Below are 27,357 nucleotides of genomic sequence, written 5' to 3' on the forward strand. Positions count from 1 at the left end.
CAGCAATTTGCAATAGCATGTCACAGACCTCCTCATCATAGGGCAAGAAGCCCAATCCGAATCACAATATGCTAACAGTTGAGGCTTGCTAGTAGCACTCAATAAAATTCGTTGCCTCGGATTATTCTTGATATATCTTATTACTCTAAGAGCTGCACCCATATGTGATTTCTTAGGTTGCTGCATAAATTGGCTTAACTGATGCACAACGTAGGTGATATCCGGTCTAGTATGTGTTACATAAATTAACCTTCCAATGATTCTTTGATAAACAACCTTGTCAGATAGCAACACATCATTGCTTCTATCACTTCCCTCTGTTGTTTCATAAAAAACTACAGTAGTAAGATTTTGGTTCTACTCTAAAGGATTCAAAGCTAGCTTCGCTGCACCTAAACTAGACTCCTCTATTAACTCTAAGGCGTGTTTTTGTTGATTCACCACAATACCCTCTTTTGATCTCAATACTTCTAAACCCAGAAAAAACTTTAATTCTCCAAGATCTTTCATTCTAAAATTATTGTTTAGGATTTCTTTCAACTCATCAATCAAGCAACCATCGATTCCAGTAATTAGCAAATCATCAACATAAATGAGCATTATGACTATATGTTAGTTCTTCCTTTTTGTAAATATAGAATAGTTATACTTACTTTGACTATAACCAACACGAACCAGTGCTTCAGTAAGCTTTATGCTCTACTACCGTGAAGTTTGTTTAAGTCTATACAAGGCAACCTACAAACCTTTGACTCCCATTGACTGCAAAAACCCTCAGGTAAGCGCATGTAGACTTTCTGATACATGCACCACATGCCCTAAAGCTAATGATGATGAATTTACTATACCACTTGGCCCTATCACACGAGGACGTACCAAACTTCTTAAAGACAAGCTTCAAATCGCAGTTAAAGCATTCATCGGTAAGGGTCTAATAGCAGCAGATTTGCAACAACCTTTTGAAGGGGATCCAGTTGTTATCCGGTCAACATGTCTTCTAGAGATACAACCGTCTGTCTCTTATCTTTCCTTCTTGAATTGCATCAATCTGATATCGAGAACTCAATATACATTCATTTTACTGAAGACAACGCATGCAGAAATTCCTATACGAGATTAATACGTGATTATTATAAATATTACGAATTTTCAATATTTATATTGATTATTTGTAATATAATTTAATATAGGATGATGCATTATCTTTAGCATTAGAGTTATTATTTTATTAGAAATTAAGGTTGAGTTAAAACATTATTTTTAGTTATTATTTTATTAGGAATTAGAGTTTAGATAGGTTTAGTTTATTATTATTTTATTCATTAGTTATTTAGGACCTTTAGAACTCACCCCCTATATAAAGGAGGCTTCACTCAACTTTGTAAATCAGATTTCTTTGATTAATAATACAACAAGAGTTCGTTTTTGCAAGTGTTTCTTGCCTTGTGCCTTCGAAGCTTCTTCTCCGAGAGTTCTTTCAAGTTCTTGTGAGGGAGATTAATCTTCACACTCTAATTTTCCTTTTCATCACGACTAGGAGGGTTGGTTAGAGCCATATTATCTTGTTTGCCTTTTCATTGCGACTAGGAGGGCTCGATAGGACATTATCTATCGATTTTCCACATATCCATCCACACCATCAATCATCTTTACTGTTCACCTTCATAAGGGAGATCTTTTGATTTCTTGGTTATCTTAATTTATTTTCAATTTCTTTATCTTTTGTTTATCTTGTTTTAATCTTGTTTCTTACCTTGTTTCTAGTATCTAAAAGAAACCCTAAAGAATCCTACTTACTATCACCATATTCCCTTATTCATCCCCCTTTTTCTTCATCGAGTCTACAACTTTTTTCTAGGTTTGATTCTTCAACAAGAGCAACGTTCATTATTCCACCACCGCTTCCCTATCAATTGGTATCAGATTTGGGCCGATTCTTGGAAAGAAGCAAGCAATCTTGCTTGTTCTTGCACACAAAACTATTAAGGTACCCCAACGGAGCTAGTTCAGAGAAGATTCATCATTTCAGGTTCTTTTTATTTAATTTTAATTTAGATTTAAATCCTTCTTGTAAGTTTGCTATTTTTTTCAAAAATAAAAAAAAGGCAAAAAAAATCCAAAATTTGAAAAAAATAGCAAACAAAGGAATTTATGGATGATTTTCTCCATATCTCATATTCATCCTAAGAGTAATCTCCACTCCAAAATTAACCCCAATCAGAGTTCATTAAAGTCTTCAAATACATCATTCATGTTTCATCGGCAGATTCAGTCTAGAATCTTGTAGAATTTCTTGAAAATTATACAGGAGGAATTTTCGTGGTGAAAATTTCCAGATTGAAAATTCATATATTGAATATCATTCACACAAAAAATCAGAATTTTTGGAGATCAAGAACACCTTCGAACAAAGCGATCAAGAAAAATAGATTGTTTGAGGACTCACCGTTCACCAGTCTACTGGATACTACTGAAGATATTTGGTTCTGAAATTTTACAGGTGGTTTCTTGATGTATTGAAATACATTCAAGAATTTTTCCAAAATTATTGAACACCGGTAAGCACCTCAAAAACGTTGCTCAAGTTGATCCAACGTTTTCTAGGTTTTCTAGTTTGGTTCCTTTTTTCTTTGACTCTTAGTGCTTTAGGTTCTTTTTGTTTTTCCTTGTTATTGTTCTTTTGCTTTTCCTTGTTATTGTTCTTTTTGCATTATCTAACACATTATATTCCTTGAGTTAGTAGGACTAAAGAGTTTACATACTTCTTCCTTTTTTGCATTCTCGTTTTCTTGGAGTCTAACCCTTGTTTGACCTCTTAAGAGCTTTTAGGTTTTTCTTATTGCCTTTTCTAGTAATCAAACTCCGATACGAACTGTGGAAGACTACTTGGTAAAGTGAGTTTTAAAGAGTACAAGATCGGCTTACTTTCCTCTCATTGTGTTACTTTCTTGGAGTTACTTGTGAGGTTTCTTGCTTTGTTGATTTTTTTTCTTTTATTTTTATTATACTTTAAAATCTTCTTTTGAGTGTTATAATTGCAGGATGGGTGACAATAACAATGAGACACTTACGGCTATCTTAGCCACACTTGAATGACTCACAACTCAATTTGATCAACTTAACAATGCCTTGAGAGAACGAAAAAAACTACAACTAGATCTACCAAATCAGAATCCAAGGCCAAACAATGCTGAACTTTTGGCCCCCAGGCGAGCACAACCATATTTTCAAGCACCTGAACTCTTCGCAAAACCAAAGTTCATGATCCCGTCTTTTAAAGGAGACTACGATCCGAACAAGTACATAGATTGAGAAGGAAAAGTTGATCTCATGTTCGCATACCATGACTGCCCCCAAACTGAACAAGTTTCCCTCATCACCTTAGAATTCGAAAGATATGCTCACACTTGGTGGATGAAAACAAGGAAAAAGATTGAAAACTTCCAAATTCAACCAATCACTTCTTGGACCAAACTCAAACATGCTATGAGGAACCGATTCCTACCGACACATTATACATGAGAAGTTAAACAACGACTACACCGATTTCGACAAGGTCGAAGTTCAGTTGAAGATTACTACAAGGAGATGCAGTCCTTACTCAATAGGGCTAACATAACCGAAGAGGAAGAGGACACCATGTCAAGATTCGTCGTCGGCTTAAACTCAAACATCATTGATATTCTTGATCTCCATGGATATAAAAACCTTGAAGATACACTAAAGAAAGCAATGACAATCGAAGCACAAATCCAAAGGAAATCCCGATTCAGAGAACATTACCAAGGTAATTCTTCAAATCCTTCCTCATCTTCTCAAAAAAAGTCGAGAGATGACAAACCCGACAAGGAGAAACAACGACCAGCAAAGAATGAGACACTTCCAGACCCTAAATACGACATCCGAGCAAGAGACATCAAGTGTTTTAAATGCTTAGAAGAGGCCATATCAGCCGTAATTATCCAAATACGAGGACCCTAACCATACTAGGTGATGGATCTTACAATTCTGACTCCGATGACGACATCCGCGACATTCCAACACATGCCGAAGCCAAAGAAGATAGTGATGACTATGGAAGCGATGAGTACAATGGCACAATCTTGGTGATATGTCATACCTTAAACATCCAAGCATCCGACGAGTCTGACATAAAACGTTCCAACATCTTCCAAACACGCTGCCTAATCAAGGAACAACCATTCTCCATTATTATTGAAAATGGTAGTTGCGTCAACATCATTAGCTCCAACGTTGTTGAATCAGTAAAACTTTATTGCCAACGACATCCGAAACCTTATTGCTTACAATGGCTTAATGAGAGTGCTGAGATGAATGTGGTTAAACAATGTCTCGCTAATATCAAGATGGGAAAGTATTGTGACGACGTATGGTGTGATGTAATTCTGATGCAAGCATCTCACATCCTTCTAGGACGTCCTTGGCAATATGACAATGACGTCACATATTATGGCTGAAAGAACACTTACACAATTCCAATAAAAGGTAAACCATTCTGACTTAAGCCTCTACTCCCCAAAGAGATTCTCATAGATCAACAACGAATTCTCAAGGAAACATGGAACTTGAAACAAAAGGCAAAAGAGGTCACAACTGATAAAAGCCAAACAAATGACCCATGGGTGGTGAGTGACCCTCAATGTGAAAATAAAAGAGTGTCTCAAAACATTTATGAGAGTAAAAAAGACATGAGAGAGTCATTTTTTCAAAATAGGTCGTGCATTCTAGTCCGTTTCAAGGACTCTGTTTTATCAACTACCACTAACATCACAGATTTGCCTAGTGTATTTTCTTCTATTGCAGGATTTTCAAGATGTCTTAAGCAACCCACCGGATGGTTTACTACCTATAAGAGGAATCGAACATCAAATCGACTTCATCCCTGGATTAGCCATACCAAATCGCCCCGCTTACCGATGCAATCTTGATGAAACAAAGGAATTATAATGCCAAATAGATTCATTGTTACAAAAAGGGCACATCCATGAGAGTCTTAGTCCTTATACGGTTCCCGTCATCCTAGTTCTAAAGAAAGATTACACATTCCGAATGTATGTAGATTATTGACCTATCAATCGGATAACAATCAAGTATATGCAACCTATTCCAAACCTAGATGATATGTTGGATAAACTACATGGTGCAAGTATCTTCACCAAAATTGACTTAAAGAGTGGTTACCATCAAATTCGAATGAAAGAAGGTGACGAATGGAAAACAACATTCAAGATAAAAGTCAGCTTGTATTAATGGCTTGTTATGCCCTTTGGGACTCACAAACGCTCCAAGAACCTTCATGAGATTAATGAATCATGTTCTTAAGGAGTTTATAGGTAAATTTTTTGTCGTTTACTTTGATGACATTCTTATATACTCATCCTCTCTTGACTCTAATATCATTCACGTTCGAATGGTTCTCGAAGTTCTTCGACGAGAACATTTATATGCTAACATGGATAAGTGTGTGTTTTGCAGTGATAAGCTTATGTTTTTAGGCTTTATAGTTAGTGTACAGGGTATCCATGTTGATAAAGAGAAGGTCAAGGCAATTCAAGAATGGCTCACGCCTGCTTCTATCACTGAGGTAAGATCTTTTTATTGTTTGGCAAGTTTCTACCGTCGCTTTGTCAAAGATTTCTCAACCATTGCTGCACCATTAACCGAGATCATCAAAAAGTTAGTTGAATTCAAATGGGGACCACTACAACGAAAAGCTTTTGAGCTTCTTAAAGATAAGTTATGTTCTGTCCCTATTCTTCGTCTTCCCAATTTTTCTAACACCTTTGAGCTAGAATGTGAAGCTTCAGGCATAGACATTGGTGTCGTCCTCATGCGAGAAAGATAACCTATCGCTTACTTTAGTGAAAAGTTAAAAGGTGCACAATTGAACTACTCTACCTACGACAAGGAACTTCTTGCACTCGTCCGAGCACTCGAAGTGTGGCAACACTATCTTCTCCCTAAAGAGTTTATCATTCATACGGACAATGAATCACTCAAATGGTTAAATGGACAAGGTAAGTCAAACAAACGACATGCTTGATAGATTGAGTTCACTGAATATTTTCCTTACATCATTAAATACAAACAAGGGAAAGATAACATCTTAGCTGATGCATTATCTCGACGATACACACTTATCACTCAAATGCATGCTACTGTTCTTGGTTTTGCACATATAAAAGAACTTTATCCTAACGATCCAGATTTTTCTGAGATTTATAAACAATATGTAAAAGGTTCTTTTAACAAGTTTTATCTTGTAGATGGCTTTCTTTTTCGCATGAACAAGTTGTGTATACCACAAGGCTCTTTACGAGAGTTCTTGGTTCACGAGTCACATACCGGAGGACTCATGAGACACTTCTATGTTCACAAAACACTCGATATGGTCATGGAACACTTCTTTTGGCCGCACATGTGTAAAACAGTGGAAAATATTTGTACATCATGCATCACGTGCAAACAAGCAAAGTCAAAGGTAAATACTAATGGTTTGTACACACCTTTACCGATTTCTTCTTCTCCTATGATCGATTTATCGATGGATTTTATACTTGGCTTACCCCACACTAAGAAAGGACGAGATAGTATTTTTATAGTTGTGGACAGATTCTTAAAGATGGCACACTTCATTCCTTGCCATAAAATGGACGATGCCAAACACATTGCTGATTTATTCTTTCGAGAAATAGTCCGTCTTCATGGCATTCCTCGCACCATTGTGTCCGATCGTGACACTAAGTTCATAAGCCACTTTTGGAAGGTATTATGGGATCAGGTTTCCAGTTTAGATGGTGAAAAGAAGGCTGCCCTTGTCAAAGACATTTACCCCAAAGCCAAACTCAAGATGGAGAAAACCTACGAGGCAATTGCAAATTGAGTTAACAAGGGACGACGACATGTCACCTTTGAACCAGGAGATTGGGTATGGGTTCACATGACAAAAGATAGGTTCCCGACACAAAAGAAATCCAAGCTAGACCCACGAGGCGAAGGCCCAGTCCAAGTCCTTGAACGAATCAATGGCAATGCTACTGCATTGATCTTCCCGGTGAGTATAACGTGAGTGCATCCTTTAATGTTTTTGACTTATCTCCTTTTGATATTTCAGATTCGTGGATGAATCCTTTTAAGGAATGGGGAGATGATACATGCACCACATGCCCTAAATCTAACGATGATGAATTTACTAAACCACTTGGCTCTATCACACGAGGCCGAACCAAACTTCTTAAAGACAAGCTTCAAATCGCAGTTCAAGCATTCATCCGTAAGGGTCTAATAGCAGCAGATTTGCAACAACCTTTTGAAGAGGATCCAATTGTTATTCGGTCAACATGTCTATTTAGATTCAACCCAGTTGTCTCTTATCTTTCCAACGGTTCTTTAATCGCATCAATACGATATCGGGAACTCAAGATACATTCATTTTACGGAAGACAGCGTATGCAGAAATTCCTATACGAGATTAATACGTGATTATTGTAAATATTACGAATTTTCAATATTTATATTGATTATTTTTAATATAATTTAATATAGGATGATGCATTATCTTTAGGATTAGAGTTATTATTTTATTAGGAATTAACGTTGAGTTAAAACATTATTTTTAGTTATTATTATTTTATTAGGAATTAGAGTTTAGATAGGTTTAGTTTATTATTATTTTATTCATTAGTTATTTAGGACCTTTAGAACTCACCCCCTATATAAAAGAGGCTTCACTCAACTTTGTAAATCAGATTTCTTTGATTAATAATACAACGAGAGTTCGTTTTTGCAAGTGTTGGTTGCCTTGTGTTGATTGCCTTGTGCCTTCGAAACTTGTTTTCCGAGAGTTCTTTCAAGTTCTTGTGAGGGAGATTAATCTTCACACTCCAATTTGTCTTTTCATCATGACTAGGAGGGTTGGTTAGAGCCATATTATCTTGTTTGCCTTTTCATTGCGACTAGGAGGGCTCGATAGGACATTATCCATCGATTTTCCACATATCCATCCACACCATCAATCATCTTTACCGTTCACCTTAATAAGGGAGATCTTTTGATTTCTTGGTTATCTTACTTTATTTTCAATTTCTTTATCTTTTGTTTATCTTGTTTTAATCTTGTTTCTTACCTTGTTTCCAGCATCTAAAATAAACCCTAAAGAATCATAGTTGTCACCGCCACCTTCCGTTATTCATCCATTTTTTTCTTCATCGAGTTTAGAGCTTTTTCTAGGGTTGATTCTTCAACAAGAGCAATGTTCATTATTCCGCCACCGCTTCCCTATCACTTTCTCGGTCCACCTTGTAAGATCGTATTATAAACATCCATCTAAAAAATTAGCCAATTTGAAGCAGAAGCATCGGCTAGAACCGTTTGAACAGTCATCAATTTAGCCACATGTGAGAACGTTTCAGAGTAATCAACTCATTCCTTCTATGTAAAACCCTTGGAAATAAGCCTGTATTTATAGTGTTTAACTTCACTATCAACCTTAAACTAGATTTTAAACACCCACTTGCAACCTATGGGAATTTTACTAGAAGATAGATCAACCACAGACCACGTGTTATTCATTTTTAAAGGTAAATTTTTTTCTTTCATGGCTTGAACCCAAAGGGGATTTTGAAGAGCTTGAGAATAAGATTTAGGCTTAACTAATGTGAGAGTAAAGAAAAAAAAAGATTGTGTACATATGGATAAACAAGAATAAGAAACACTAGCAGAAATAGGATACAAACCTAACTTTAAATCTGGAAAAACTGAAGATTGGTAAGATTGTACATAATCATTCAACCAAGAAGGTGGTTTAGGCACCCGAACTGATTTTTTAGACTGAACAATAGGAGCAGAATCAAGTGAAACAATAGGACAGTTTGGAAGAATCTCACTCGAAGCTGTAGGACAAACAAGAGCATACTCATTGAGAATAGAATGAGTGGATCCACTTATTGAGCTAGAAGGTGAAGAAAAACCTACCGATAGAGAATAGTCAACAGAAGTAAGAGGAACATCAAGGACCGAAAAATCAGATAAATTGTCAAACACAGTAGGGAAAAATAAAAGATTGCGATACATAGCCTTAAAAGAAAAATATCTTCATGAAAGTACACATCCCTATGAATAAAGAAAGTTTTAGATTCTAAATTGAAGAGAATATAGCCTTTTTTGATAGAGGAATAACCCATGAAAACTGAGAGAATGGCACGAGGAGCAAATTTATCCTTGAAAGGAACCTGTGTAGTAAAATATAAACAACCAAACACAGGCAAATGAGATAAATCAGGGGTTTTATGATGAAGAACCTCAAAAGGACTCTTTCAACCAAGAAAAGAAGTTGGAAGCCTATTTATAACAAAACAAGTATCAGACACACATTTTCCCTAGAACTTGATTGGAACATTGGAATGAAACCTAAGGGCTATAAAAAATGGATGTCCCTTGTTTCCATATGTAATGGGGTAAGGGGGAGGTAAGATAGTAGGCTGCCCCCAACACTAGGTTGAGAGCAGCTTCCGTAGGAGGCCTCCAAATTATAAAATGTCCTCCATGGGACTCGATTCCACGACCTCAAGGTTAAGAACCTTGTGCTCTACCAACTGAGCTGGAAGGTCATTTCAAACCTAAGGACTATAGCGACCTCAATTAAATGTTTTTGTTTTCTTTCAGCAATTCCATTTTGCTGAAGAGTTTGAGTACATGAGCTTTGGTGTATTATACCAAGAGAGGAAACAATATCAGAATAGTTGGAATTAAAAAAAACTTTGTCCCATTGTCGCTCCTAACAACCTTAACAGATGTTGAAAATTGATTTTGAACAAGAACAAGAAACTTTCGAAGAAATAAAACAATATCAATTTTTAATCTCAACAAGTAGATCCAAGTTATCCTGGTATGATATTCTGCGATAGTAAAAAAACCAATTACCACTATGTGTGGAAACATGATAAAGACCCCAGAGTTCAAGATGAATTAACTCAAAATGATCACTAGCATGAGAAACATCGATAGGAAAGGGTATTCGAGATTGTTTAGCAAGAGGACAAATAGGACAAGTATGTACATCATCATCATTCAACTTAACAGACTGTATAAAAGAAGTCTTGTGCAAGTTAGTAATAGCATCATGAGCCAACCGAGCATGCCAAATTTTAGTATTATTGGAAGAAGAATCGGAACTACAAACAGAAGATGCAGTAATTAAAAAAACAGAACCAACAGGATTAATCAAAATAGAACTATAGTGTGAAGGAGAAGACACACCAGAACAGAAACTAGAGGAATTAAAAAAACATACAATCCATAAGATTCTTTACCAATCCTCATCATCCTTCTAATGGACATCTCCTGTAAAAAAGGAAACCGGGATAAAAATGAACACTACAATGTAATTCTTTGGTTAACTTGGAAACATAAAGAAGATTGTGAGTGAAATGAGGAGTATACAGAACATTGGTGAGAGTATGAGAGGAGTCAAAATTGAAAGAACCGATATGAGATATAGAAGTGGTTTTACCATTTGGCAAATGGATAGACCTGGATTGGGAAGCACAATAATAAGGCGAACTTAAATCATTAAAATCAGGTCCATGGCACATGTGTCTAGTATCCATTGAATAGTGTCTCAAACAATAGAAAAATAACTAGGAACAATATTAGTAGTAATACCTGCCAAATTGGCAGTTGAATCCAATGAGGGAGATGCATTCAGAAGCCTAAATCTGATAATACTGCTTGGGTGTGAAGACCAGGGCAACCGGTTGCATCAAAGAGGTAGTAAACTGCATCGAAAGAACAACAGACTGCACTGATGTAACAACAAGTTGCACCAGAGAAGTAGCTCGTAAATCAGAAGCAACATCAGTCCCTTTTGAATTTATCATCATAGCCGTCGAGGATCATTTCTTTTCGATAAATTTGAAATCAAAAGGGAATTTAATCAACTGATAACAATTCTCATAGTTGTGCCCTTTGAATTTACAATAACCACACACTTCATTGAATCGAAGACAGTTAGAGGATCCAAAAGAAGAGGCATACTAGTAGTAACCTCAGATACAGGTGAAACCCCAGAGAGATAAAGGCGATGCGATTCTTCTTGAACAACCATTGAGTACGCTTGACTTGCTGATGGAAAAGGTTTCATTAATAAAATTTGGCTACGAATCATCGAATACATATCATTGGTTGAGAGGAATCCAATGATCCCTTGTTCAGTGTTAATTGCATTTGTTTGAAGCCAATTTGGATACCAAGTAAAATACGACAACGTTTAGAATACGAAAATGAATGCAATGAAGTTGACATATGGAGATTGGGATACATCGTATAATGAATTACCACATTTGTTACAAGTAATGAAGCGATTCATCCCATGAACCACAGTGAAGTCTCAAACCATGCTTGCATATGACGAAGAATATCAACTTGTTGCAAGGAAGAATATATTTCATAGAATCTTTTGGGCATTCAAGTCATCCATAGAAAGATTTTAATTTTGCAAACGTATGGGCCAAGTATATGGTACGTGGTTGTATGGTCAATATAAGCATGTATTGTTGATGAAAGTTGTGCAAGATGGTGAACGAAATATCTTCCCAATTGCATTCGCCATTGTTGAAGGAGAGACAACATCGGCTTGGGATTTCTTTTGACCAATCTATGTCAATATGTCGTTCGATATGATGGAGTTTGTTTGATATCCGATCGAGGAACATGCATTTTGGCAGCAATTGAACGACCAGGAAGTCGTTGGATACCTCTGTATGCATATCCCATATTTTGTTTCCGTCATATTGGTAAGAATAGTATCGATCAGTTTCATAACGCCCGTATTCGTAGAGAGATAATAAGCATTGGTAAGTTTTATTTTCAACATGTGTGTATTGATTTATGTTGTTTTTTTAATTTAGGTTTAACACAATATATATATATATATATATATATATATATATATATATATTATGAAACAGAATACAAACTATGCCGACCAATTTTTGACAAGAGGTTGGAGAATTTGAAGGTATTTTATGATGATCAGGGTGTTTGGAAGTAGGCTTCAAAAATTCGAAAATACTATGGGAAAAATGGTCGCAAGCATATGACGAGGGTCAACGATATAGACACACGACCATAAACCTTGTTGAGGCTATTAATTCGGTACTAAAAGGTACACGTCATCTCCTAATAGCAAGTATGGTGAAGTAGATATACTTTAGGTTGGCTAAGGTTTGGTCCGATAAAGGCAAGGAGATTGAGTGTCTCATAAATAGAGGTCAAACTTGGGCTCCTATAGAGGTTGAAGCAAACGAGCGATTGTCAACCTCAATGCTTGTTCATAATTTCAATCGAGTTGGTCATACTTTTGTTGTGTCATGCATACGCCACAACGAATGAGGAAAAGGCCAATCATTTAGAGTTGATTTACGACACAAATGGTGTGATTGTGGTCTCTTTCAGGCATAGAGATATCCATGTTCTCATGCAGTCGCTGCATGTATGTATGTTAGTGTAAGCACATACAATTATGTTGATGAGTGCTTTCACGTGCATAGAATATTAAATGTCTACATCTATGTGTTTAGACAGATCCCAAATGAAAAATATTGGACGAAAAAAAGATCACGACGAATGACTACCAAATCCAATGTTTCGTACAAGTCCAAAGGGTCGATTTGAGTCCAGTCATATTCATACCAGTATGAATTTCCATGCTATAGAGAAAGGTCAACAAAAGAGATGCAGATTATGTAGGGGCGAAGGTCATTCAAAAAAGAAATGTCTAAATCTACCAAGATATAGGCCTTATCAGTAATCATATATGTATTTGTATGTATATATTTAAATTTTTTTATAATAATTAACTTGATTTTATAATAATTTATGTATATATTTGATTTTATAATAACAAACTTAATTAATTTAATTTTATAATAATTTATGTATAATAACTAACTTTATTTTGTAATAATTTATGTATAATAACAGTTGAGCTAATCGATCGATGGAATCGGCCAAGAGGGTGTGAATTGGTAATAAAAATTTTGGTGGAAGCTTTTGTAGAAAATTGAAAATATTTGCACAATGATTTAGAGTGGTTCGAATTTCTCAAACAAAGTCTACGTCCACTACCTTAGCTATCCACACTAAAGATTTTTCACAAATTCACTAATTTGTCTTTCTTTTGAGGACAAAGAGTAACCTTACAAATCCCTCAAGAATTATACCCCAAATTCTTGAGAATACTCTCTCCTAAAGAGAACAATACAAATTTTGCAAACTTACAAGAAAATCACAAGACAATATGTTTGCACAATTCTAGAACAAACAAAGAACACTCAAGAATAATACAATTGAGCACGATAATTGTTCTTGAAAGCATAAATGAATATTGAATGAAATAGGCTTGAAAATGCTCAAACTTGAGGTTTGATGCTTTCTCTTTGATTCTCTCTTTATTCTTGATAATTGTTGCTGATCAATGGCTTCTAAGCTTGTTTAAATACTCCTTGGATCACTTCTGAATGTTGGAGATCATTAGTGGAGTTAATAGAGCCGTTAGTGTGCAAAAATAATTAATAAAACAGTTGCAAGCGTATGGTGCATCGATGAATAGGCTTTGTGTATCGGTACACTATGTGTAAAATTCAAATATTTCAACCGTTGGAAGACTTAGTGCATTGGTACACTAGGGTGTGCATCAGTGCACAAATTTGCTTCGATGTTTCAAAAATAGTCAAGGTGCAACGATGCATGACTTGTGCATCGGTACAATAAATCAATTCGATGTTTTAATAAAATCCTGAGTGCATCGATGCATGGTTGTGCATCGGTGCATAAAATGCATTCGAAATGGGTGTGTATCGATGCATCAAATTAGTGCATCGGTACATCCCTTCATAAAATGATTTTTGGCTTGTTTTTGGTTCGAAATACTTTGTGAAAATTGTTTCAAAAATATTTTAAGTATAAAACACAATTTTACACTTTAGTAAGGATTGAAATTTAACTTTGAAAGACTTGGAGTAATATTTTGATATTCGAATAATTATATCGAATATACTTAGAAAATCATTTGTAAAATCTTAAAATTCTTATATCTTAATTTGTTATATCGAAACCTCAAAATGTTTTCAACAATCTCCTCCTTTTTGATATAACATAACATTTGAGTAATTTTAAGTTTTTCTATGAAAATAATTTTTGAAATCAATTTTGAAAATACTCCCCCTTACTATAATATATCTTCTCCCCCTTTTTGTTAGATCAAAAAGACTCTAAAACGATTTTAAATAAGTTTGTAAAAGATAGCCAATTGATTTTTATAGATATAGCTTAAGCTGCTAAGATCACAATCAAAAGAAAGATTAGTCATTAGTTTCATAATTCAATATTCATAATGTGAAATGGTAAAGATTGGCCATCTAATATGTAAATGAAGCAAAAATAAACATTAGGCTTAAAGAGAAAATTCAAACAAACCAAATATATAAAATAAGTTTAAACATCCAATCATCCAACAAATTTAAACATCCAAAATAAAAACAACAAAATGTTTCATAATTTAAAGTTTTGAGTTTGGGGTTTAATTTTAAGCAAACTAAGGCAAGATAGGTCTAGTCGTCCATAGGAGGATCGAGACGAGGAGGATAATGTGCTCGCACTTCGAGTGTGAGAGCATCCATACGTTCACGTATCTCCCATAGAAACTCAGTCAGTTGAGACTCCATGGAAGCAAACATTAGATTAAATGACTCCATAAATGTTCAAAAATATGGAGGCATTTGTTCCTCTTGATGTGACGGTTCTGGTGCCAGAGAATCATCGTCGGGTACGACCTCATCAATATCTTGCATAAGCTATTGAAGCTTTGGATCGTCATCAGCTGCCGGTGCCGGAGGAGGTGGAGCTCGTGAAGAGCTAGCTCCCGGAGTTTGCTCAGTGGGACGATAAACCCATTTGCTAGTTTCCTTATCATGTTTCCATCAGGAATATCAAAATTGACCCTAAGACCGAGTTTGATAAACAAGTTACTGAGAAGACAGCCGTAAACTAAGGTTTCTATATTTTTAAAAGGGACATTGTTTACGGTATCTACTAACTCACTAAAAATGATCTGTGGCATATGTTGGATACAATGTATCCACCATATATCTATTTTCCTAAGGGAGGAGTACCTACCTCCGGATAGTCGAAACCACCAAGAGATTAACAAATGTAGGAATCAATCAGGATGAGATGGTAAGGTACTAACGCTATCCTTAGACTTATAGGGAGATGCCACAGTTTCTTTTTCATTATATAAACCTAAGTTATCTAGTCCAAAATGAGTAGCGAATTTGTCGGAGTCAATAAAAATGAATTGTCCTAAAAGAAATGATCGAATTCCTATGGTTTCGGATCAACGCTCGTTTTGGACACATACCGCATTGGAATAGAAGATGCAGACTAATTGTTGATAAACAATAGGTTTGAGTTTAAAGAGGTTATCAAGCTTTCAGGATTTAAGAGTAGGAAGATATTGGAAATCCATATCTTCCATAGCTTGGATCGAAGGGATACGCTCTTCTCGAATTTTGTATGACTCAAAACAAGTGTGGTACATATGGTAGAAATCCTGTCTACGACCAGGTACGTTGAAACATGAGTTCAGAATGATCATATTTGGGTCATTTGGATTTGGATTTGGATTAGGAGGAGGAATAGGAGGTCAGTTTTGGTTTGAGCGACTAGACGATGTCCTAGGTCGTTTGGGATTAGACATGGTTTAAGATCGGAATGGAATATGTAACCTGCAAATTTAAGAACATGTATGTAATATAATCAATCCCAAAACTCAGTTGAGTCCGCAATATTTCAAGGTTCTCTAAATCGAATCCTAATAGGCAAAGTTTTGAAAACTATTTGGAAAATAATGTTTGATGATTATAATATGTATAAAAAACAACACAATTGGATCAAAAACATTAATGAAAACATAAATTTTCAAAGATAATATTTATTTTTTTATTTCAAAAAAAATTAAGAAAATGTTTGAAAGATTATGTGTTTTAGATAAAAGTGATCGTAAAAATCAGTTTCTAAACACTAAACAATCAATGCCCGCTAATTTGTTCAACCTAGAACTAATCAAAACTTATTCTAAGTTCATAAATCAATGAAACCGAGGTTTTTGAAAAATTACCTTGACATTTTTGGATTGAGTGAGAATGTAGTGATTTTTGCACGAGTTTGATGATTCCAACAGTTTTTAATGATGAAGAACTATTGAATTTTGACTAAGAATCGAAGGATTTGAGCAAATGGAGAGTATAGGGTGAGAGAGGGACGAACGGCGACAATGAGGGCTTTGAAATATTTTGAGAGAATGAAGAAGAAATAGGGTTTTAATACCCAAAAAACAATGGGTGTATCGATGCATAGCAAAATGCATCAATGCACATTCAAGGCGTGCATCGGTGCACCTTCATGGTGAATCAATGCACATCAAGGGATGCATCGATGCACTAGATAGTGTATCGATGCATTAAGAACAACAATATCACAAATCCATTTTAAACACTTATAAATGCTAAATTAATTAGCTCTAGTGGTATTGACAACTCATATATTGAAAATTAATTGTGTTCAATCAAACAAATCAAATCCTTAAACTACATTTGAACATATAATTAATTCTCACTAAAAATCATAAACTCCCCCTAACTAATACCAAAGAATGCAATCAAAAAGTGTTATATATATATATATATATATATATAAGCATTTTCTAAAACTAATTAAAAGTGCTAAACTTATTTTAAACACTAAGCCAAGGTAGGTTGGTCAAACCTAATTCTCTCCTAAGTGTCCAAAATCTTTCTTTATCTAAAGGTTTTGTAAAGATATCAGCTAATTGGTGCAAAGTATCAACATATTCTAGAACTATATCTTCTTTAGTGACGTGATCTTTACTGAAATAATGTCTAATTTCAATGTGCTTAGTTCTAGAGTGTTAGATGGAATTTTTAGTGAGACAAATAGCACTAGTATTGTCACACTTGATAGGTATGGTACCTACTTTAATTCCATAATCAAAAAGTTGTTGTTTCATCTATAAAATTTGTGCACAACAACTACCGGCTGAAATGTATTCCGCTTCAGTGGTAGATAATGCAACACAATTTTGTTTCTTTGAAAACCAAGAAATCAACATATTTTCTAGGAATTGGTAAGTATCGAAGGTGCTTTTCCTATCTATTTTGCATCCTCCATAATCCGCATCAGAGAAAGCATGCAAGCTAAAGCTAGAGTCTCTAGGATACCAAAGTCCTAAACTAGGAGTGTCCTTAAGGTATCTAAAGATCCTCTTAACAGTTAGTAAATGAGATTCCTTAGGGCATGATTGAAATCTAGCACATAAGCAAACACTAAACATAATGTCTGGTTTACTTGCGGTTAGATAAAGCAAAGAGCCAATCATTGACCTATACAATTTAATATCCACACATTTACCTCATTCATCTTTGTCAAGCTTTGTAGAAGAGCTCATTGGAGTGGCATGAGGTTTCCCATTTTCCAGTCCAAACTTCTTGAGCATATCCTTGAAGTACTTAGCTTGATTGATGAAGATGCCATCTTTTCTTTGCTTGATTTGGAGTCCCAAAAAAATGAGAGCTCTCCCATCATACTCATCTCGAATTCACTTTGCATTAGCCTAGAAAATTATTGGCAAAGAACATCATTAGTAGAACCAAATATTATATCATCAACATAAATTTAAAATACTAATAAATCTTTACCTTTATGCTTTAAAAACAATGTAGTGTCAATATTCCCTTTTAAAAAACCTTTTTCAATTAAAAAGTTTGACAATCTTTCATACCAAGATCTAGGAGCTTGTTTTAAACCATAAAGCCTTTTGTCAATTTAAAAACATGATTTGGAAATTTTGAATCTTCAAAACCAGGAGGTTGTTCCACATACACTTCTTCTTTTATAAAACCATTTAGAATGAACTTTTAACATCCATTTGATATAATTTAAATTCATTGAAACATGCAAATGCTAATAACATTATAATTGATTCCATCCTAGCTACGGGAGCGTATGTTTCATCATAGTCTATGCCTTCTTCTTGAGTATACCCTTGAGTAACAAGTCTAGCATTTTCTCACTATATTACCACTTTCATCAAGCTTATTCCAAAATACGCATCTAGTACCTACAGTAGATTTATTACTAGGCCTTTCAACTAATGTTCATACTCTACTTCTCTTAAATTGATTTAGCTCTTCTTGCATAGCCATAATCCAATGTTCATCATTTAATGCTTCTTTAATATTCTTAGGCTCTATGCATGAGATAAATGCAACATAATTACAAATATTTCTAAGAGAAGATCGAGTTGTTACCCCTTTTGATGGATCACCTATTATCTCACAATCCTTGAGATAGTTGTACTCTCTTGGGTAAGAGACTTCTCTTTCTTCAATGGTTGTATTCCCGATAGAATCTTGAGTTTCCTCATCTTTTGTTTCTTCCTTAGATAATGTTTCTCCCATGTTATATCTAACGTCGTTTGTGTTTACAATACCTACATCATCATTTACACAAGAATCCTTCCTCGGAAGGAGATTATCATCGAAAACAACATGTATAGGCTCCTCTACAACTAAATTTCTTTTATTAAATACTCGATAAGCTTTAGAACTTAAGGAATAACCCAGAAAAATTCCTTCATCACTTTTAGCATAAAATTTACCAAGATTTTCTTTACCGTTGTTTAAAACAAAACATTTACATCTAAAATGATGAAAATAGTTAATGTTAGGCTTTTTATTTTTGAAAAGTTCATATGGAATTTTCTTCAAAATAGACCTAATCATTACTCGATTAATAACATAACAAGCGGTATTTGTAGCTTCTGCCCAAAAATATTTTGGCAAATTGTTTTCACAAAGCATGGTTCTAGCCATTTCTTCTAAAGTTTGATTTTTCCTTTCAACAACTCCATTTTGTTGAGGGGTTCTAGGTGATGAAAATTATGGCTAATACCATTAGAATTACAAAATTCAGTAAATCCAAGATTTTCAAATTCAGTTCAATGATCACTCCTAATACTAGTTATAGAGTATCTTTTTCATTTTGGATTACTTTTGAAAACGTGATGAATTTTTCTAATTCTTCATCTTTAGTACTTAAGAATAGAACCCCAAGTATATCTAGAATATTCATCTACCAAGATAAATGCATATTGTTTTCCACCCAAGCTAGTAGTCCTAGATGGCCCAAAAAGATCTATATGGATCAATTGTAATACTCTACTAGTTGATAAAACATTAATGGAATTAAAGGAAGCTTTCCTATTTTTTCCTTTAGCACAATCATCACATATTTTATCATTATCAAATTTTAGTTTAGGCAACCCTCAAACTAAATCTCCTTAAATTAGTCGTTGTAAAATACTCATGCTAGCATGCCCTAGTCTCCTATGCCATAACCAACTATCATGCTCATCCTTAGCAACTAGGCATAAATTAGTCATATCTATAGAATCTAAATGCACCATGTATATTTTTCATATTCTATGACCAATAATCATAATCCGATTAGATGCAATGTCAATGACTTTACAACCATTAGTTTCAAACATGACATTGAATTCCTTATCGCATAATTGACTAATACTCAATTGATTATGCTTTAATCCATTCACATATAAGACATTCTTAATTTGTATGGAAAAGGTATTACCTATAGTGCCAATACCTTCAATGTGACATTTTGAATTATCACCAAAAGTCACATCTCCTCCATTTTTGGCGTTAATCTCTATGAACCGGCTTTTGTCTCCGGTCATGTGTCTTGAGCATCCACTATCAAGGTATCATGAGTTTGAATTTTTTTCTCGTTCCTTGTAGCAATGGTCCTTACCCTACAAACATATATTAATTTTTTATTTTTGGTACCCAAATTCTTTTGGGTCTATATTCATTAGTCTCCAAAACTCTAGTCCCCTTAGGTATCCATTTGTGTAGGATATCCTTATCTTTAGTAGTAATGAGTTCCTTAGGAACCCATATACTTCTAACGATTTTTCCATTAGAGGTTCTTTGGGGACCTCTATGATTGTAGATTTTAAAACTTTTTCTAACAAAGTTGGTTTTTGAACTTTCTCCATTTTCAAAACGTTTTGTTCCAACTTTATCAAAAGAAGCTTTAAGATCATCAATTTTCTTTTGATGATCATCATTGAACTTTGAAAGTAAATTTTGCAAATCATAATTTTTCTTTTCAAATTCTTCTAGTTTGATTTACAAATCTTTAATTTTACTTTCAAGATCATTGTTGGTCTTGGATATGAGATTATTTTCATTTTTCAATTTTGAAATATCATTTTTATATTTTAGAAATAATTTCTCATAATCTGAAGCCAACCCAGTATATTCCTCTAATATCTCATCAAACGAATAATCTTCAAAATTAAATGATTTAGAGGTTACCTGAGAATCCTCCCCAAATGTCATCAAGCATAAGTTTGCTTCTTGTTCCTCTTCATTGGAACCTTCTTCATCACTCCATGTAGCCACGTGAGCCTTGTGCTTATTTTTTTATTGACCATTTTTCTTTAATTATGGGCAATCATATTTGACATGCCCCGGCTTTTTGCATTCATAGAAAATGATCGGGTCCTTTTCTTTTGGTTCATTCTTGAAGCCTTCATTTTGTTTGAATTTTCTTCCTCAATTTGGTCTCATTAATTTTTTGAACCATTTGGCAAACAACGCCATTTCCTCGTCATCGTCAACTTCATCCGAATCACTCTCATCTTTTGTTGATTTGAGAGAAACTCCAATGTTTTTCTTCTTTTCCGTCTCTTTCTTTAGCTCGTCTCTTTTCTCGAGATCTTCCTCTTCTTTAAGCATCATTTCATGCGTGAGGAGAGAGCCAATAAGCTTATCAAGGGTCAAGGATTTTAAGTTCTTAGCCTCGATGATCGCCGTCTTCTTTGATTGCCAAGCTTTTGGAAGAGAGTAAACTAACTTCCTTACAAGCTTGTCATTTGGAATAATTTCTCCATATGATTTTAGACTATTGAAAATCGTGGAGAATCTATCCGTCATAGCTTTGACATCTTCATCCAGTTTCATCCTGAAATTTTCATAGCTATGAGTTAGAAGACTAATTTTAGATTTTGTTACCTCGTTTGTGCCTTAATGAGTGACTTGTAGTTTTTCCCATATCTCCTTGGTGGTTGTACAATATAAAAATCTTCCGTATTCATCCGGTCCAAGAGCACAAAAAATAATATGGATAGCTTTGGAGTTGAGCTGGAACATTCTTGTCTCTCATTCACTCCACAATCTTGGATGAGTGAAAGGTTTGATGTATCTGTCTTCTATAATATTCCATTCTCCCATGTCACTTGCTTGAATGAAGTACATCATCATATTCTTCTAATAAGCATAATTAGCTCCATTGAAGAAAGGAGGCTTATTGACGTGCAATGAATCAAGACCGAAGTCAGAGTTTGAAGTGGAGGCCATTAATGACTTGATTATCGATGTAACTCTTCCCGAATCTACTCAAGAGACGATTAAACCTTCAAATGAGTCAATCTCTGATACCAATTGTTGAGTTAATCTATTGATGGAATAATCCAAGAGGGGGAGAATTGGCAATAAACATTTTGGTGGAAGCTTTTGCAGAAAATTGAAAATATTTGCACAGCGATTTAAAGTGGTTCGAATTTCTCAACCAAAGTCTACGTCTACTACCTTAGCTATCCACACTAAGGATTTTCCACAAATTCACTAATGTGTCTTTCTTTTGAGGACAAAGAGTAACCTTAAAAATCCCTCAAGAAGTATACCTCAATTTCTTGAGAACACTCTCTCCCAAAGAGAACAATACAAATTTTGCAAACTTACAAGAAAATCCTCACAAGACAAGATGTTTGCACAATTCTAGAACAAAGAAAGAACACTCAAGAATAATACAATTGAGCAAGATAAGTGTTCTTGAAAGCAAAATTGAATATTGAATGAAATAGGCTTGAAAATGCTCAAACTTGAGGTTTGATGATTTCTATTTGATTCTCTTTTGATTCTTGATAATTGTTGTTGATCAATGGCTTCTAAGCTTGTTTAAATACTCCTTGGATCACTTCTGAACGTTGGGGATCATTAGTGGAGTTAATAGAGTTGTTAGTGTGTGAAAACAATTAATAAAACAGTTGGGAGCGATGGTGCATCGATGCATAGGCTTTGTGCATCGGTACACTATGTGTAAAATTCAAATATTTCGACCGTTGGAAGACTTAGTGCATCGGTACACTAGGGTATGCATCAGTGCACAAATTTGCTTCGATGTTTCAAAAATAGTCAGGGTGCATCGATGCATGACTTGTGCATCGATACACAAAATCAATTCGATGTTTTAATAAGATCCTGAGTGCATCGATGCATGGTTGTGCATCGGTGCATAAAATGCATTCGAAATGGGTGTGCATCGATGCATCAAATTAGTGCATCAATACATCCCTTCATAAAATTGATTTTTGGCTTGTTTTTGGTTCGAAATACTTTGTGAAAATTGTTTCAAAAATATTTTAAGTATAAAACACAATTTTACACTTTAGTAAGGATTGAAATTTAACTTTGAAAGACTTGGAGTAATATTTTGATATTCGAATAATTATATTGAATATACTTAGAAAATCATTTGTAAAATCCTAAAATTCTTATATCTTAATTTGTTATATCGAAACATCAAAATGTTTTCAACAATAACTAACTTTATTTTATAATAATTTATGTATTTTTTTATTATAATAATTTATGTTTTTAAGTTTGAAAAATATATTTTATTTTTATCTTGACTTATTAAATATATTTTATTATCAAATTAAATTAAAATATATATTTTATTGTTATTTATTAAAAATATTTTTTATTCTTATCTAACATAAAAATATATATTTTATCTCATCTTAACTTTTAAAATTTAATAAAATTGGTATAATTACACATTTTATCACTTATATTCTATCAATTTAGTCGTAATTTTAAACAATTAAAATTAATTTATATATTTTTCATTTTATCTCATTTTAACTTTTAAAATTTAATAAAATTGATATAATTACACATTTGTTCTCTTATACTTTTATATTATACCAATTTAGTCGTAATTTTAAAATTAATTTATGTATATTTTTTAATATAACATTCCTCACATATATTTTATCTCATTTTAACTTTTAAAATTTAATCAAATTGATATAGTTACATATTTGGTCACTTTTACTTATAGATTCTATCAATTTAGTTCTCGTTTTAATAAATTAAAATTAATTTAATCTTTGAATAAATCATCAAATTTATTCAATTTGGTCACTTTTTTATATTACTTTTAAAATATAGTAAGAATAAAATTTAAATATTTAATTTAAGGTAAAAATTTCTAAAATTTAAATATTTAATTTAAGGTAAAAATTTCTAAAAAATATTTACTTATGTTTATAAAATACTAATATAAATTAAATATTTAATTTTAACATATAATAACATTTTATTCATTATTAATTTTTATACAAATAACAATTGAGTTTATAATTCTTGTTGATGTTGGGGTGTTGTGGAATGATAATGTCGAGGCGGACGTCTAATGCGTTGTGGCCATTGCGGTTGCTCGGGAGTATAGTACTCATCATCCTCATTCATTGGGGGCATATAAGTTGGTGTTGTAAATATATGCCTATCACTATGCTCTCTCATTCCACCACTTTGCTCTTTCATCCCTCTTGGAAATGTAGACTGAAAAATAGTCGTATTTGACATATAGATGGCATTTGCTTAAATTCATACGTCGATTCAACTATGAGAGAGTAGATGGGTGCATGAGGATACATCAACTCCGATATGTATGTCGGAACAGAAGAATCATCAAACGGTTGTGTTGTTTCCGCTTAATGTTGTTGAGATGAGCTCCAACTTACACTCGATATAAATTTATCTGTTGTACCAAATTTTTTCTTATATTTTTTAAATTCTTGCCTTTCTCCCAACATCGTCAGGTACGACTTTCCATGATCCCAAAAATACTAAAGGTAACCCAAAGTTTCAAAATTAAATTCATCATCTTCCATTAGAACAAGAAGTGGCACATATGAAGCTCTATTGTTCCAAGCATTAATATAGTTTGCGTGCTTCACAACCCAATTCACGTTATGCTTACCCCGTCCATCTAATCTGTGCAAGGGGAAATGATCCCATGGAATGGAAGAATAGGTTGGTGGCACTCGAACTACCTCATCACTTGATCTGAAAATTGTATCTCAACAAAAGCAAAATAAATCAATAGTGTAACAGCACCCCAATTTTCATAACCCTCCAAAAGCTCGGCGGCACACACGCTAACACTTCTTGCTCTGTGTACGGCCTCCAATTAAACTATAAAATTAACATTTATAAAAATTAATTAGACGCGAAATTATAAAATTATAAATAAATATTACTTTATATTCATATTATAAAATTAGGCATCCAAAAATCAATTCATTAGGCAAACTTATAAAATTATAAATTAAGAAATAAATTAAATTAAATAGTATTATAATTTAATTATATTATATTATAAAATATACATTCTTTTTGCTATAAATGTTGATATTCAACCGAAACTCTTTAATATTATTATGCACAAGTCCCGTCCTTTCTATTTTATGTCTCAATTTGTATATCAAAAAAACATTTGTTACTTATTTTTAATCACAATAAATAAATTCTAATTAAGAAATTAAATTAAAATAGAGAAAATAAATATTACCTTCATGCAAGAGGAAAGTCAATCGTTGTTCGACTAATCGGTATTAAAAATAGAAAACTGTGCCAAACCCAAGATTGTAGCAACATCAAACATCCATTGATTTTTGATGTATTTATATTATTGACGATTACTGACGCCTTGCACATCTCACGGTACAAGAACGCCAATATCATAGATCCCTAGCTACACTGACACATATTCTAAATATTTCTCAAAAAACGGGAGATATTGTGTGTGAACCAGATTACCTGATTTATCTGGCATCAAAACTCCCCCAATCAACTGTAAGATATATGCTTGAGTTGTATATACAATTTCTTCTCGAGTATTGTTTTCTTGGAGTTTAAATTGATTCTCCAACCATGACAGCCTCAAACACTACCCTTTTAAATATGGGTTTACTGTTGTTTGCCCAAGAAACTCATTGCAAATTTCTCATCACCACCGACATCCCATTTATTAGAACCCTGAGTTGGAAGGCCACATCTTCTAGGGTTATCATGCATTATTCGCACGAAAAATTAAATGAATGTTTCTGGCATCCAACATTCAATCAATACACTTATCAAACCCTTGACCAACTTATATTCCCGAACAAATGTAACATAATAAAATTAAGCCTCTTTCAAGTGATCTTCAATCAAAGGGTGTGGCTTAGCGGGAATATTGATTCGATGACGGAGGACTCGGTACTCGTCTGCCTACAATTATAATATTCATGAAATTAATCAATTAATAATAATAAAAACTTCTACCATTTAATAATAATATTTTTTCTCAAATAATAATATTTTATTAAATAATAATAGCACAATCGCTCCCAAATGGCTCGAAATATGTTGAGCGTCAAAATGAAGTAGTTGATTTTCTCTGCCATTTGAACGAATTTGTACACAAAAAAATTAATAACATTAAAAATTAGATATAAACATTATTATAAACAAAACTAATTTGATCAAAACTAAGTAAGAGATTAAAACATCAAAAGAAAAAATATTACCAGGCCTAATTATTTCTTTATTCTTCTTTCTTTCTTCTCGTCTTCTTCTTCCTTTCTTTCTTCTTCTTTTTCTTTACTCTTGGTGCCACCCTCCCTCCCATACACCCAATATAAAATAAACATACCTCTATTATTGCTGGCACAACTGACCCCCAACTTACCTCTATTATTGCTGCAAAAATGCAGCCTATTGCTGCCCTATTATTGCAGCATTATTGCTGCATTTTGCAGTTGTTATTGCTGCCCCATGCAGGCGGCAGACTGCCATAAAGAGGCAATGTCATGGGCGTGAATCGCGTGGGGAGAGGAGCGCATGAATGGCAGGGGAGACACGTATAGCTTCCAAAGCGTCTTTGGGTATAGGGGAGAGACGCCAATGCGTCTTTGGGCGGTAGGGAGACTTCCATGCATGGGTCATGCAACGTTGAGGAAAACGTATGGAAGATCATGATTCTTCGGCTGGGACGCAAGGACGACCATGCGACTTCGTCTGGGAGGCGGGGAGGGCCATGCGACTTCGAGGCATACTGTAGCATTCACCTTATTCCACGAAATAATTTTTACACAACATTATTTGAGCAATTATTTTTTTCGAGTGCATTAACTGAAAAATTCAGCCTGAGCAAGTTATTGTTCTTTTTTTTTTTTTCTCTTTTCGGCTTAATTATAAGTTGATAAGAAAATAACGAAACAGAGAGAGTAAATGATAAAATCGCAGCGCGATAAAATTCGCACGGAGGTTATTATACGAAGTGTGCGGTGTGGGTGAACGGAGAAATTCTAAAATATAACTAATATGGACGAGGACATGAGATATGATATGACAAACTGAGCGGTCGAAAGATCACTGTTTTATTGGAAGTTGAAAACTATTCTTTTATTTTAATATTAATAATTTATATACCCTAATCTAATATTGTTAAGTCCATAACAATTTAATATATATTAGAAAATAATTAGCAGTTGATATATTCATAAAATATATTTTAATCTAAAATTACTCGAATCTCATTTAAAAAATATCACCAATTAATTAATATTTTAATCGTAAAAAATAATTTATCTAAAATACATCATTTTACCATCTTATTATTCGTACACAATTTTAATAAATATATATATCTCTAACTATTAGACTATAAACTATTATAAAAAAAAATAAAAGATGAAAATTTTAATTAACCGATATAAAAAGAGCATAGCTTAAATTTCAAACTCAATTGAATATATATATTTTAAACAAAATCAATTATTGAATTCTTACATTTTAAATAAAAAATATTATTAGTATTACATTGTTGCATGGTAAAACCATTCTATAAAAATTGAGATGGTGGAAAATATGAGAAGGCTACTCATTTTTTACTATCTCAGATTCGCCGACACCAAGTATGTTGATAAATCGGGCAAAGTAAACGAAAGAACACAAGAATTTTAACGAGATTCGGCAATGTGCTTACGTCCTCGGTGCCTAGGCGGCGCTAGAAAATTTTTATTCAATGATAATAGGTTTAGGTTACATCTCTATTTAT

The sequence above is a fragment of the Hibiscus syriacus genome, unplaced genomic scaffold (assembly GCF_006381635.1).
Source record: "Hibiscus syriacus cultivar Baekdansim isolate YM2019G1 unplaced genomic scaffold, ASM638163v2 tig00004355_pilon, whole genome shotgun sequence".
In the NCBI taxonomy this organism is placed as follows: domain Eukaryota; kingdom Viridiplantae; phylum Streptophyta; class Magnoliopsida; order Malvales; family Malvaceae; genus Hibiscus; species Hibiscus syriacus.